At 40.7% G+C, this 15737-nt stretch overlaps 1 pseudogene; it reads right to left on the bottom strand.

The window, feature by feature from the left end:
* Positions 1 to 3081: 3081 nt before the first annotated feature.
* On the bottom strand, positions 3082 to 4439 carry LOC111827376 (annotated as a pseudogene).
* Between the last annotated feature and the right edge of the window lie 11298 nt (positions 4440 to 15737).

Here is a 15737-nt window from a genome sequence, read left to right as displayed (position 1 = left end):
ATACCGTCTGGAGGATGGCAGCCTGCAAAAGCCATATGGCTATGTCAACAGGAGTTCAGCCCAAACACAGATCTCACTCATTTCCCTGGTAAATTTTACTCAGGTGGAGGCATCTCCCACTGTCCTCTCACTTCCCGAGGAACACAAAGACTTCCTGTCCTTACATAGCACCATTAAAACCTAAGAACATTCTCATGCTTAACAGTTGCTACCTTCAGACCGCTCTCTGGGTTACTCACTCAGATCTCTAAGATATAGGCAGCCCAGCTGGTGTGGTTCAATGGTTGAGTGTTGACCCTGGACCAGGAGGTCTCGGTTCGATTCCAGCCAGCAGGGGCCCATGCAGGGTTGCAAGCTTGATCCCCAGTAGGGGGCGTGCAGGAGACAGCTGATCAATGATTCTCATCATTGATGTTTCTCTCTCCTCCTTTCTTCTCTGAATTCAATATATTTTTAAAAATAAGATACAGGTAATTAGGAGGAAGCTACTTGTATATTGTGCCAGGAGACATCTGGATTTACCTTATATCTATATATAAAAACCCTGTTCCACCATGATCCTCCTCCCCATAACCCTGAGCTCCCTCAAAGAGCTTTCCTTTCAGTTGGCTTCTTATCACTCACCAATAAACAGCCCCCAGAGTTTGGCTTCCTGTTGCCATGGCAACTTAAAAGAACCAGTTGAAGCTGCCAATAAAGGCATCTGCAAGAGCTCCCTAAACCCAGCCTCCTTTCAAAACAATAGTACAAAGTGGAATCACCACTCACTCTACCCATCCTCCCTGCCACACCACATACACAACCTCAATTGTCAATTTTATAGAAAGACTCAGTTCTTAGAATAGCTGAGAATGGGGTTGTCTTGCCCAGATGAAATTAGAATTATTTTCTAATACATTTTCTAAGATTCTTTAGATACTAGCCTAGAAATCTGACCAACTTACCAGGTATTCGCATCTCTAAGGGTTCATGGAGTTTAAAAATATGTCTGTATGTGCCCTCCCTCTACTAATACTTCATTTTTCTATGCATGTAGGGGAAATCTGGGTATTTGGTATTTCAGAGCTAGAACTTCTGGCTAGTTTCCCACAAAGGGTGAGGGGGTTCCTAATGTCCTCATATATGTGTGAAAGGCTTTGTACCTTGAATAAGAGTGTTCAAATATTCATATTGACTACTATCCCCTGGCCACATTCCCCTTCAAGTCAAGGCCATATTGCATTGGAGTTAAGGTCATGGACTCTGGTGCCAAATTTCCCGGTTTGAATGAATCCCTTCTCTACTCTTCACGCTGCACTTTAGCAAACACTGTCTCTGTGCTTCACTTTCTTCATCTGTGAAATGGGGAGAATAATAGTATTAACTTCAGAGTGTTTCCATGAGGATGAAATACATTAAAATATGTAAAGTACTTAGAACAGTACCTGGTTTTATATATCAAGTATGTCTCTAGACCAGGGGTGGGCAAACTTTTTGACTCGAGGGCCACAATGGGTTCTTAAACTGGACCGGAGGGCCGGAACAAAAGCATGGATGGAGTGTTTGTGTGAACTAATATAAATTCAAAGTAAACATCATTACATAAACGGGTACGGTCTTTTTTTTTTTTAGTTTTATTCATTTCAAACGGGCCGGATCCAGCCCGTGGGCCGTAGTTTGCCCACGGCTGCTCTAGACAGAGAGTGATGCTGAGAAATACAGGCAAGAAACCCTGTTCTCAAAGAGTTTACAGTCTGATATCCACATAGTTGAGCTAGACAAACCAATAATTATAGGTAATGTGACAAGAACTTCTCTAAATTAAGAGAGAACAGAGAAGGGGACCAGAAATTCCAACTTGAAGGATGCCTGGGTTTTCCCAAAACAGAGCAAGGTTTATCAATCAGGCATATTGGATTGCAAAGGACAACTCACTCCATTTAGCTCAACAATTTTATTTGAAAGATATACGTCACAGAGCCCTAGCCGGTTTGGCTCAGTGGATAGAGCGTTGGCCTGCAGACTGAAGGGTCCCAGGCTCAATTCTGGTCAAGGGCACATGCTCGGGCTGTGGACTCAATCCCTAGTGTGGAGCATGCCGGAGGCAGCTGATCAATGATTCTCTCTCATCATTGATGTTTCTCTCTCCTCCCTTCCTCTCTGAAATCAATAAAAATATATTAATTTAAAAAAAGATATATGTCACAGAAACCCAGGAAAATAATAGCCCAGAAGAGCTAGTGACAGCATTTTAGATATTTTCACCCTGATGCTCAATCATTAGCATGACTTAGCCATTCTCCTGACAGGCCTCTTTTACCATTACCAACTGTTTCCTTATTCTTCGATTTGTATTTTTTTCAATTAAAGTTGACATTTAATATTATATTAATTTCAGGTATACAGCATAGTGGTTAGACATTTATATAACTCACAAAGTCTTCACTTTGTATTGATGGTCTCTTCCTCATCGTTTCTATTTCTTTATAGCTATAGCTTGCCTCGACCCTTCATGACTCTGAGCTCATCTTTCTTTCTATATCATTTAGCTCTTGTTCTTGTCATTGATAGCCACACTTTCTCCCTTTTCTAGCTCAAATTTTAGAGAGTGAGAGGGAATCTGATTGACCTGCTCCTCTTTTGGTGCCAGGTATGTTGTAAGTTGCTGGCCAGGTTCTGGGTTGTCCACCATTGCATCAGATGCCAATTCCGGTCTAGTCAGCTAAGGCAAAAGTACCTCCAGGAACTGTACGTGAACTGTGGCTACCTAGGCTGCCTCCTCAATAGAGGCTGTGGGTGGGGAAGTTACCCTTGGAAAGGAAATATGGATGTCACAATATTCTGTTTAGAACAGAAAGAAGAAATCACATACAAAGAGCATGGAAAAGGAAGTGCATTGGGTCTAGAGATAATTCAACAGGTATTTATTTATTTATTTTGATTTTATTTTTCAATTACAGTTTATATTCAATATTATTTTATATTAATTTCAAGTGTACAGCATAGTGGTTAGACAATCATATACTTTACGAAGTGGTCCCCTCTATATTTCTTTCTATTTTTTTCACAAATAGGATTTTTTGTTACCAATAAGTCTGAATTTTAAACAGATTTTCGAACCGGGGGCTCTAATCCATCAGCTCGTTCGACTTTAGCACCTGTCTCATCCCCAGTAGCTTTTCCAGAACTGCTACCTTCACCATGAAGCTCCATGTTCTCCTGGTTCAAACTTGGACTTCTTCAGCATTTTGAATTTTCTAACAAAGACATCATGGAGTGGATAAATAGATTGGCAAGCTGTTTCTATGTCTTTTCCAATGCTACCTGGAATCAATTTATTGACCGTTTCTTTCAAGTCATTGGCAGCACCTCTCGAGTCATGATTTCCATCATCATCTTCTGGATTTGATGGACCTGTTGATGCTGAGCACGAGAGGCCTTCCGAATCCATTATTGCATTTTTTAGCAAAACCAACACAAAATATAAGAAGCAAATAACCATCAGTAGTCCTTTTTAAATTTTTTTAATCTTTATTATTGAAAGTATTACAGATGTCCCCTTTGGTTTTTTGTTGTCGTTGTTGTTTTTCCCTAATGACCCCTTCCACCCCACACCCACCCCTCCCAAGCCTTCACTACACTATTGTCTGTGTCCATGGGTTACACATATAAGTTCCCCGGTTATTCTCCCGCTGCCCACTCCCCACCCCTATCTTCCCTCTGAAATCTATCAGTCTGTTCCATGGTTCTATGTCTCTGGGTCTATTTTGTTCATCAGTTTATTTTGTTCATTATATTCCACACATGAGCGAGATCATGTGATACTTACCTTTCTCTGACTCCCATCGGTTGTCAACATGAGCTTCAATCATGGTCTGCCATTTTTTTTTTTTTTTACCCTAGAGTACATTTTGTCACGGGTAAGATCTATGCCATGGAAATTAGTCAGACAGTTTTTGCCCTGAATATTCTTAGTAATTAGCTTAAAATTAGTAATTTTCTAAATGCAACCTCATCATTCTGCAGATCAGCTAGGCTCACTTCAAAACCACCACCCTTGAGACCATCAATGAGATTTGTTTCCTTGAGTTCTCATGCCTAGTGTTTTTCCAATATTTCTTTCTCTTTTTAAAAATGTTTTTTATTGATTTTAGAGCGAGAGAAAGGGAGATGGAGAAAGAGAAACATTGATGTCAGAGATACATCGATCTGATGCCTCCTGTTGAACTCGAAACCTGGGCATGTTCCCTGGCCAGGAATCAAACCAGTCACCTTTCGGTGCATGGGACAACGTTCAACCAACTGAGCCACATGGGCCAGGGTTTTCCAGTATTTCTTATATTAAACATAATTGGTGCTTTCTCCTCACACGAATCTATCTTAGAAAATGGATCAACCACTTCCTTCTTGGCTCCCTTTTGGCTGCTTTTCATAAGGTGCTTGTTCCTGCCAATCACCATGGTGCTGCTCAGAGAGCCAAAGGGGCCCCCCAATATTTTGAGTACCCACCTACCACAGTACATAGTTATTCTAATATTATTGACTATATGCCCAATGGGGTACCTTATATCTCTGTGACTATTTTGTGACTACCAACTTGTAGTTCTTAATCCCTCACTTTTTTCACCCCGTCCCCCAACCCTCACCCCTCTGGCAACCATCAGTCTGATCTCTGTAGCTATGAGTCCATTTCTATTTTGTTTGTTTATTTTTCTCTTTGGATTCCACCTATAAGAGAAATCACATGGTATTTCAACAGATGCTTTTCGAGGCATTGCTGAATGCCAGTCACTATGCCAGGAGTGGATAACCAATGTCATGATGTTATACAGGCTGCTATGGAAATCCACTGCGGGGTCACCTGAGCCAGACACGGAGTGTCAAAAAAGGCTTCCTAGAGGATGTAAACTCTACACTGGGACCAGAGAGAGGAGTAGAATTAATGAAGAGCCTGGCATATTCCAGGATCTAAAAGTAGCCTAATGAGGATGCCAGAAAATGAGAGGGAATAGCACAAGGTAGCAGGGACTACATCATTCAGGTCCTAATAATCATACAGTTACCGTTTACTTCACAGAGAACTGAATACTATGCTAAGCATTTAATATGAACTACCTTATTTAATCCTCCCAACAACCCTGTGAAGTAGGAATACTTATTGTTCACGTTTTTTTAGATGAGCAAACCAAGACTCAGTGAGATTTAATAACTTCCTTATGATTACATAACTAGCAAGTGACCAAATAGCTAAGTAATACTCACTTTATGTGTCATATTAAAGATGTTTTAAGAGCTGGGAAGCCATTGAAGGGTTTTATGCACAGTTACATGTCAGAAAGATCACTCTTGCTGCAGAGTAAAAAACGGATTATAGGGAGCAAAGAGGGGACATAGGAGATTCCTTGGGTTCCCATTGAGAGCCAGGTGAGAGGTGGGAGTAAGGTGGACTAGGCTGATAACAGTGACGTTGATGTAGTCATTCATTTATTACTTTGATCAGTAAGTATTTCATGAGCTCCTACTAAGAGTGCTAGGCACTAAGGGTATACAGATGAACAAGGTGGATGTGGGCCGGCCAACACAGAGTTCTTCTAAGAGGCAGAATAGACAGGAATTAGTGGAGTTGAATGTGGAAGTGATGAAAAAGGAGTGTGGGATGATTTACTGGCTTGTGATTGATTCTAACACCCTTGCCCTTGCCACCTCACTACTTCCCCCCATGGTTCTGTATGTTCAGGTAGGGAGCAGAGTGAAGGAAGAATCAAGGACAAATCTGAAAGAACTTTGTATGCCATTCTCATCAGCTCAGACATTGTTTTGGAGACTTTAGGGAATCACTGAAAATGTGTAAGTAGGGCCCTAACTGGTTTGGCTCAGTGGATAGAGTGTCAGCCTGCGGACTGAAGGGTTCTGGGTTTGATTCCAGTCAAGGGCACATGCCTCGGTGGTGTGCTCAGTCCCCACTGTGGGGCATGCAGGAGGCAGCTGATCAATGATTCTCTCTCATCATTAATGTTTCTATCTCTCTCTCCTCCCTTCCTCTCTGAAATCAATAAAAAATATATTTTAAAATAAGTAAAAACTTTAAAAAAGAAAGAAAATGTATAAGCAGGGAAATGGCTTGACCAGATATACTTGTTAGCAAGGACAAGATTTAAACCTCTAAAGCTTAGAATTCCTCCTGGGCTGAATAGCCCATTTAAGAGGATGAGAATGCTCAAATCTTCTTTTCATATCCTACCCTCTAGTGGCAAGAGGAAAAACAGCAAGCTCCAACTCCACAGGTTTGCAAGGCTTCGATTTGCCCTGAATGGTACAGCTCCTAGATTTCTCAGCGAGTTGTGCTGTTCAGTCTTCAGCAGAGACCATCCATTCATTCTGCGATTCCCTCCGCTCCAAGGACACAGCGCTGTCTCTAACTACAGAGAGCCCTCTTCTGAGAGCTCTCTCCAGCCTGGTTCCCCTTCTCCCATCGCCACCTCTTCCTCTCTCCAGTGCCCTGGCAATGCAGAGCTCTCAGTAGGCTAGCACTGCTGCCCTCTGGTGGGGACCCAGCGAAGTGCGCATTGCATTTCTTCTGGATCCACTTCCTCTGAGAAGGTCAAGTCTTTAAACTTGGTATCTTATTGAGCGTCCTCTTTATTTACATCCGAGTCATAAAAGGATAGTGCTCCTTCTTACTACCTGGCTCAAATATAAGGAAGCAACATGCAGGGGAAAAAAAAAAGGCACGAGCTCCTCATCTCCATGAATTCAGCATTGTCATCAAACCACTATCAGCAAAAAACCAGAAACAACTTGTCCAAGGCTCGAATACTATCCTGGGAGCAGGGCATATATACAGTAGTCTTTTCAAGGACGTTTCCTGCTTTTCTTGGAAAGAGATGTCCTCTTTCTCTCACACCTTTATCCTTGTCCCTTTTCCCCAGTGTCACTGTGCTTCTAGGATGGTGCTCTGATAAAACCCATCATAATAGCCCTAACCGGTTTGGCTCAGTAGATAGAGTGGCGACCTGCGGACTGAAGGGTCCCAGGTTCGATTCTGGTCAAGGGCATGTACCTTGGTTGCGGTAGGGGGTGTGCAGGAGGCAGCTGATTGATGTTTCTAACTCTCTATTCCTCTCCCTTCCTCTCTGTAAAAAATCAATAAAATATATATATATTTTTTAAAAATCGTAATAAGAGAATCTTATTAGTTTACGTAGCTTGGAAATAAATACTGGATTTGCTTCTCAAAAATCCGGGTTGATTTAAACACCCTCTGGCGACATTCCTTTGGCATCCTCGCCATGCTAATGAGCTTGGGCCACGGTCCCCTCCACTCACTGACTCAGCACTTAGTGGCAAAGTGACCCTTTAAATCTCATCTCAGCTAAGACAGCTCTTCTACCTGCTAAACGGGTGATTTTGTGAATTAAACTGATACTGTTCTGATTTAGCATATACATACACACCACCCACAGATAATTTATTCCAGAACTTATTTTAAAGCCAAGGCTTTAAGATTTCTGACGGACAGATCCCTCCCCCATTCAAGCGCTCTATTCACCCAGGAATTTGCGATTGAAATAGCACGTACTGCTGGCTTGAGTGGAGCAGCATACCAGTATTGCTGAAAGCTGAGTGGCCGTTGCCATGGGAGTGTTTGTATAGAACTGCCTATACAAGGTGGTAGGCTTAGGGCTGCTTATTTTCACAGGGTTCTGGAACTTCGCCAGCCCCCTCATTTTACAGATGAGGAAATTGAGGCCCAAAGACGTAGTTAAGTGACTTATTCAAAGTCCTAGAGCAAGTTAGAGACAGGGTTGTGCTCTTTGCAATACATCACCCTTTTCATTAAAACACACGCATGAATCAGTGGAACAGCAGATGGATGTTTCTCTCTCTCTCTCTCTACCTCACCTCACTAAAAAACAACACATACACATACAGGCACACACACGCTGGTTGAATGGATATTCCTCAGCCATTTCCACTGTGCTATTCCAGCACCACTATACCAGATAGAAGTGCTAGGAAATGTGGTAAGGACAACAAGGAGTATGTGAATATCCTTGCATTGGTACGCATGCATTTGTTTGCATCAAATTACATGTGCACACCTGTGGATGGTTATGCTAACTAGGCATTTATATAGCTCTTGATTACTGAAATTCCTTAAACCTCATTTTCCTCAGGAGTGACATTCAGATAAGAATAGTACCTATCTCAAAGGATTCAAGGAGATAATGTATTTAAAGTACTTGAGCACAGTAGCTGGCAAGTAATAAGTGGGTATTATGTTGTTTCTATTATGTCTTTCTCCAGTGGAATGTGTTAGGGATTGCCTATAAGGCACTAGGCTAAATGCTTTAAATTTTTCATTTAATTTTCACAATTATCCTCTGAAGTAGGTTCTTTCATTTTCTATATAGCACTGAAGAGAAAACTAGGCCTAGAGAGCTTGAGTAACTTGCACAAGGCTAGGAAGTGCCTGAGAAAGAATCAAACAAAACCAGGTCTGTCTAATGTTAATGCCCTCAATCTTAATTAGGTTATACTGCCTCTCCTATAGAAAGGCAGAAAAATATCTAGTGTCCGAATCTGTTTAGAACTCTAAATCCAAATGCATTAGATACATATTGCACATGGAATGGTCTGGCTCATCCATATAAAGATGTTTTCATTAAACCCACTGAAACTATAAGCAAAGAATTTGTTTTTATTTCCCTTTAATTATCGTTCTTTTATAGAGATCCTAGTTAGCCATTTTGTACAAGTGACAATTTCCTAATGACTGAATGCCATTTTATTCAATATCCTATTGTTTAAAAACTCCCAGTTGATCCTGCTAAGATCTATGTACAAAATACTAATCTAATTGAAATCATGTCACCAAATATTGGAATCCTACTTACCTAGTAGGCGATCTATTCTTTTGTTGTTGCTGTTAATCCTCGCCCGAGGATATTTTTTCCATTGATTTTTTAGAGAGAGTGAAAAGGAGGAAGGGTTGGGAAGAGAGAGAGAGAAACATCGATGTGAGAGAGACACATCGATTGGTTGCCACCTGCATGCACCTCAATGGGACCCGGGGAAGAACCTGCAACCCAAGTGCATGCCCTTGACCAGGAATTGAACCAGAGACTCTTTGGTGAGCAGGCCAACGCTGCAACCACTGAGCAACACTGACCAGAGCAGGCTTTCTATTCTTTAAAATCTCTTCTGACACAGAAATCAAACATTTCTTTAATATATGGTATTTCATTCTTATGAAAAATACCAGTTTTAGGATCGTCCAGAGTCTGACCCAAATTTCTCTTGTGGTCATATCATTCAGTTTCTATCAGATCCATTTCAATCAGAACTTAGATGTTCCTGGCGGTTCCCTGTTCCTTCTCTCTCTATTTTCTCCCTCAGTGATTTTATCTATTCCTACACTTTCAACTATTCCCTGCTAGATAGAGAACTACCACATCAATCTTATTCAGTAAACATTAATTAACTCCTTGCTATGTGCTACAAACTGAATCTCAACGGTCCAGTCAGACATCTGTCCTAAGCTCCAGTCCAGATGTTTGTGAATATCTTTGACAGGACGATGTGACATACCTGACACCCCCGTAAAAACAGCTCTGGGTAAGAAAGTACCTCGGTTTCTCTGTACTCCGGTCTTGGCAGTACATCTCTGACCTTCCTTATCCTTACATTGGCTGTTCACAGTCTCTGGAATTCTCTATACTGACTCTACAAATCTACTTATCTCAATCCAACTTGAAGCCAAGGGAAAAATAACTAGTGTAGCTCCTCAAAACAACAAAACCTGCCCTAACGGGTTTGGCTCAGTGGATAGAGCGTCGACCTATGGACTGAAGGATCCCAGGTTCGATTCCGGTCAAGGGCATGTACCTTGGTTGCGGGCACATTCCCAGTAGGGGGTGTTCAGGAGGCAGCTGATCGATGTTTCTAACTCTCTATAAAAAATCAATAAAATATATAAAAAAACAAAACAAACAAACAAAACCTAACCCTACCTCATCACTTTCTTCACCAAACCACACTGTGCTCTTAATTTCCTTTAATATTTCATTTGATAGAAGCACACTATTCCTCTAAAAAAATTCCCTAGGCCCCTTGATCGCCTTGACACAATCCACTCCCCATTTAGTAACTAAAGTAATGTTAAAACACAATCCAATCATGTTATTCCCCTACTTAAAACCAGCCCACAACGTCCCATTGTTCTAAGGAGATCATTCAAATTCTTTATTGAGGCCTAGAAGAAACCCTGAATGATCTGGCTGTTACCCACATCTACTCGCATCTTATGTCACTCTCTCCTGCTGTGCTCCGGCCACACTGGCCTCCTTGCAATAACTCTCTCCTGCCATAAGGCTTTAGCACAAGCTTTTCTCTCTGCTCTTGTCATGGTCTTCTTCTCATCTTTTGAGTCTTGGTCTCAGGCTATCCCTCTTTTCCAACTAGCCTTTATTCCTAATTATTATTCTTTCTCATGGTACCATTTGTTTCTTCATAGCTTTTATCCCAATTATAATGTTATATATTCTTAGAATATACCTATTGTCTACCTCCCCTACTAGACTGGAGGTTCCATGAAGGCTAGAACCATGTCTGCTTAGTGTATTAATGCATATCCTGCATTTAGTAGAGTGCCTGGCACATGGTAAGTGCACATACATGGTAGCTGATATCTTTGTTCCTAGCAAATTCCCTTTCTCATTCTGTAAAATGACTGTTTCAAAGCTTTAGTACTCTCTTTAAACTACCTCCTCTAATCTCTACTTCCTTAAAATCTGACCAGAAATTACCATCCTATTCTCATTTTCTGTTTTTCCTTAAATGCCCTACATTTGAGTGACACTGCAACACTCAACATTTCATCAAACTTCCAGCCCATTGTTCACACTATTTCTCTGCCCAAATACCTCTCATTCCTTGTTATCATTTTGTCCTTAAAGCCCAGTACAAATGGCACATTTCCTCATCAGTTTTCCGTATCTATAATAACAAAAGTGTAATATTTTAATTAGACTGGATGTCCTTCCGGGCGACCTTCCGGAGGAAGCTGGGGCTCTGAGGGAAGCCTGGGTCCCAGGTGCCAGAGGGAAGCTGGTGCTGGCAGCTGGGGGAAGGAAGGTCAACCCTTGCACGAATTTCATGCATTGGGCCTCTAGTTAATTTATAATTAGTTGCTCCCTTATAAGCATTCTCAAAGCCTTTCACAATACTTTTACATAAAAGTTTCCACATTTTTGTGTGTGTTTTATTTGTGTGGGTCTCTGATCCTGGAGGGTGAATTCTTCAGGGATAAAGGATTTTTTTTGTCTTTAAATCCCCATCACCCAGCACAGCTCTTTAAAAAGAGGTTTTTTTAAACAATTATTATTATTTTTTAATCCTTACTTCAAGGATATTTTTTCATTGAGTTTTTAGAGAGAGAGTGGGAGAGAAAGGGAAAGACAGAGAAATATCGATATGAGAGAAACACATCAATTGGTTGCCTCCTACACGCGCTCTGACCAGGGCCTGGGCTGGGGAGGAGCCTGCAACTGAAGTACGAGCCCTTGACTGGAATCGAAACCGGGACCCTTCAGTCTACAGGCCTACGCTTTATCCACTGAGCCAAACCAGCTAGCTGTGGTCGGCAAACCGCGGCTTGCGAGCCACATGCAGCTCTTTGGCCCCTTGAGTGTGGCTCTTCCACAAAATACCATGTACAGGTGCGCATGTACAGTGCGATTGAAACTTCGTGGCCCATGTGCAGAAGTCGGTATTTTGTGGAAGAGCCGGTATTTTGTGGAAGAGCCACACTCAAGGGGCCAAAGAGCCGCAGGTGGCTCGCGAGCCGCGGTTAGCCGAGCCACAGTTTGCCAACCACTGGTTAGAGTATTGCTGCCACTTTTTGAGATTTGAGTACAGGATTGCCTCCAACTCTCATAGTTGCCCTTCTCTTCATACACTAGTAATTCTTGGGGAGAAGAGCCTGACACTCCATCTTGCTTTCTGCAATAACCACGTATGGTCGTTTGCTGACCATAATTCTTCCATTAATTGCCATGACAGCGTTATTAGCGTTCTCAGGAGATGTAAGACAAGTAAAGCAAAGCCTTTGCTGTGGCCAGCCTCTATCATGACCCTGACACTAGTGATTGTGCAAAGAGGTAGAATTCTCTCCTCAGTCATTTATCATCAATGCCATCTTCAAGATTTTTCACATAAAGAGTAGCACCCTCGCCCTAGCTGGTTGGGCTCAGTGGATAGAGTGTCAGCCTGCGGACTAAAGGGTCCCGGGTTTGATTCCAGCCAAAGGCACATGCCCAGGTTGCAGGTTTGGTCCTCAGTAGGAGGCGTGCAGGATGCAGCCAATGAATGATTCTCTCTCATCATTGATGTTTCTATCTCTCTCTCCCTCTCCCTTCCTCTCTAAAATCAATTTAAAAAATAATTTAAAAAAGGAGGCATATGTATTACTCTTTGTAATACTTTAAGCAATAAATAATAAAAAACTAAAAAATAAAAATAAATAAATAAATAATAATAAAAAGAGTATCGCCCTAACCGGTTTGGCTCAGTGGATAGAGCGTCGGCCTGCGGACTGAAGGGTTCCAGGTTTGATTCCGGTCAAGGGCATGTACCTTGGTTGCGGGCACATCCCCAGTAGGGGGTGTGCAGGAGGCGGTTCATCAATATTTCTCTCTCATCCATGTTTCTAACTCTCTATGCCTTTCCCTTTCTCTCTGTGAAGAAGTCAATAAAATATATATTTAAAAAAGAAGAGTAGCACCCTTGAAACTTACACTGTTTTGTTTGCTCAAATTTGTGTTTTAATTCAGATTGTCTGTCTACTTTGTTCTGTGCTGTACCAACATGAACTTAATTCCCATTAAGGACTTTTCCACTCATTCTTTCTATGGCTTTCTGGATATTTTCAAAATTATCACATATATTTTCTCATAAGTCCAAAGCCTTTGGATTCTCTACTTTCATAAATCAATTGGTATCAAATTATACCTCAATAAATATAATATTATATATAGAAAACCCTAAATACTCCAACAAAAAATTGTTAGAACAAATAAACAAGTTTAGTAAAGTTGCAGAATACAAAATCAATATACAAATATCAGTTGCATTTCTATACACTAATAACAAACTATAAAAAGAGAGATTAAGAAAATAATCCCACTTACAGTTGCATCAAGAAGAATAAAATACCTATGAATAAATTTAACTAAGAAAGTGAAAGACCTGTACATTGAAAACTATAAGACATTGATGAAAGAAATTTAATAAGACACAAATAAATGGAAAGATATTCCATGCTATTGTATTAGAAGAATTAATATCGTAAAAATGTCCATACTACCCCAAACCCTAAATACTCCAACAAAAAATTGTTAGAACAAATAAACAAGTTTAGTAAAGTTGCAGAATACAAAATCAATATACAAATATCAGTTGCATTTCTATACACTAATAACAAACTATAAAAAGAGAGATTAAGAAAATAATCCCACTTACAATTCAATGCAATCCCTATCAAAATACCAATGGCATTTTTTCACAGAACTAGAACAAATAATCCTAAAGTTTGTATGGAATCACAAATAGCCAAAGCAATCTTGAGAAAAATAAAAGGAACAAAGTTGGAGACATCACACTTCCTGATTTCAAACTAGACTTATAGCTTTAGTAATGAAAATCATATGGCATTGGCATAAAAACAGACACATAAGTCAATGGAACAGAATAGAGTGCCCAGAAACAAATCCCTGCATATATGGTTAATTAATTTATGACAAAGGAACCAAGAATACACAATGGGGAAAGGACAAATCTGTTCAACAAATGGTGTTGGGAAAACTGGACAACCACATACAAAAGAATAAAACTGGACAACCATCTTCTTACACTATACACAAAAAATTAACTCAAGATATATGGAAGATTTAAATGTAAGACCTAAGACCATAAAACTTCTAGAAGAAAATGTAGGTTTTGGCAATGATTTTTTGGACTTGACACCAAAAGTAAAGGCAACAAAAGCAAAAATAAATAAGTAGGACTACATCAAACTAAAAAAACCTTTGCACAGCAAAGGCAACCATCAACAAAATCGAAAGACTACCTAAGGAATAGGTGAGAATATTTATAAATCATATATCAACAATCCAATTTTAAAATGGCTGGAGGATCTGAATAGTCCTTTTTTTCCAAAGAAGACATACAAATGGCTAACAGGTATACATGAAAAAGGGCTCAACATTACTAATCATCAGGAAAATGCAAATCAAAACCACAATGAGATAGCAACTCACACCTGTTAGAATGGCTATTATAAAAAAGAATAGAAATAACAAGTGTTGATGAGGATGTGGAGAAAAGGGAGCCCGGTGTACTGTTGGTAGGAATATAAACTGGCGCAGCCATTGTGGAAAACAGTATGGAGGTTCTCCAAAGAATTAAAAATAGAACTACTATATGATCTATTAATTCCACTCTGAATATTTGTCAGAAGGAAACAAAAACACTAAATAGAAAGGTATCTGCACACCCCCCCCCCATATTTATTTCAGCACTATTTACAATAGCCAGGACATGGAAAAAACCTGAATGTTTACTGATGGATGAATGGATAAAGAAAATGTAATCCTATATAATAAAAGCCTAATATGCAAATCGACTGAACAGCAGAACAACCGGCAAAACAACCAGTCACTATGATGTGCACTGACCACCAGGGGAAAGATGCTCAATGCAGGAGCTGCCCCCAGCCTGCAGGCCCCAGGCCAGTCAAAGTGGGTACCAGCAGGGGCCCCCCTTGATTGCCCCGCTGGTTGCCCCCCAGAGGGAGGCGATTGGCAGCAGCAGCAGGGGGCAGGGCCAGTGAGCAGGCGGCACCAGGCCAGCCAAGGTGGGTGCCAGTGGGGTCCCCCCGAACGCCCCACCAGTCACCCCAAAGATTGGCCCTGATCGGCCCTGATGCCAGGCCTAGGGACCCTACCCATGCACAAATTTCGTGCATCGGGCCTCTAGTATATATACTAGAGGACCACTGGTTAGCGACAGCTGATATATAATATATACATTGTGTAATACATGGGGAAAATAAATATATAATATATATATATATATAAAACCCCTTTATTGAAAATTTTTTTTCCAGCTTTTTAAAAAAAGGAAGAAAATTCTTTCCCATCTGTGACAACATGGATGGACCTTGGGTTGTTTTTTTTTAAGGTTAAGTAAGATAGAGAAAGATAATATGGTATGATCTCATTTACATATGAACTCTTTAACAATCCCCCCCCCCCCCCCGCCAAAAACAAACAAACAAAAAAACACAAAACTGACTCATGGTTACAAAATAAATAAGCTCTGGGAATGTAATGTAAAACATGGTGACTATAGTTAAGAATACTGTTTTGTATATTTGGAAGTAGCTAGAGAGTAAATCTTTTAAAAATATTTGGCATTGATTTTTTTTTAAATATATATTTTATTGATTTTTTACAGCGAGGAAGGGAGAGGGATAGAGAGTTAGAAACATCGATGAGAGAGAAACATCGATCAGCTGCCTCCTGCACACCCTCTACTGGGGATGTGCCTGCAACCAAGGTACGTGCTCTTGACCAGAATCAAACCTGGGACCTTTCAGTCCACAGTCCGACGCTCTATCCACTGAGCCAAACCGGCTAGGGTATGGTATTGATTTTTTAGACAGAGAGGGAGAGAGAGACACTGACATGAGAGCAACA

Source organism: Myotis lucifugus, unplaced genomic scaffold (assembly GCF_000147115.1).
Source record: "Myotis lucifugus unplaced genomic scaffold, Myoluc2.0 scaffold_157, whole genome shotgun sequence".
Taxonomy (NCBI): Eukaryota; Metazoa; Chordata; class Mammalia; order Chiroptera; family Vespertilionidae; genus Myotis; species Myotis lucifugus.
Note: the sequence above shows the minus strand (reverse complement) of the source record. Positions and strands in the feature narration are given on the sequence as shown.